The sequence below is a fragment of the Chrysochloris asiatica genome, unplaced genomic scaffold (genome assembly GCF_000296735.1).
Source record: "Chrysochloris asiatica unplaced genomic scaffold, ChrAsi1.0 scaffold00002, whole genome shotgun sequence".
Taxonomy (NCBI): domain Eukaryota; kingdom Metazoa; phylum Chordata; class Mammalia; order Afrosoricida; family Chrysochloridae; genus Chrysochloris; species Chrysochloris asiatica.
This window is the reverse complement of record NW_006408520.1, coordinates 53,344,574-53,344,869: the sequence shown is the minus strand read 5'-3', so window position 1 is coordinate 53,344,869 and position 296 is coordinate 53,344,574.

The following is a 296-nucleotide window of genomic DNA, read 5'->3' as shown; positions in this document are numbered from 1 at the left end:
GCACCTCCATTCTGGTGACTAGAGGGGGTAGCTGAGTGAGTGGACATCTCCAACCCCCAACTGGAGGGTTCCTCTATCACGTATGAGCACAGATCTTCTTAGCGGTCAAAGGACCAGTATCTGCTTAAAATCAACAGCTGAAAACGGCCACAGCAGTCCCTAAGCTGTTTATTAATAGGGAAAAGGCCAGAAAAGATGGTGTGGAGAGGGAGAGAGTTTAAAAACAAAACAGGCCAAAACTTCAATCCTGAGGTACACCATAACAACCAACAGTGACATCTTGAAATTTATCAGGG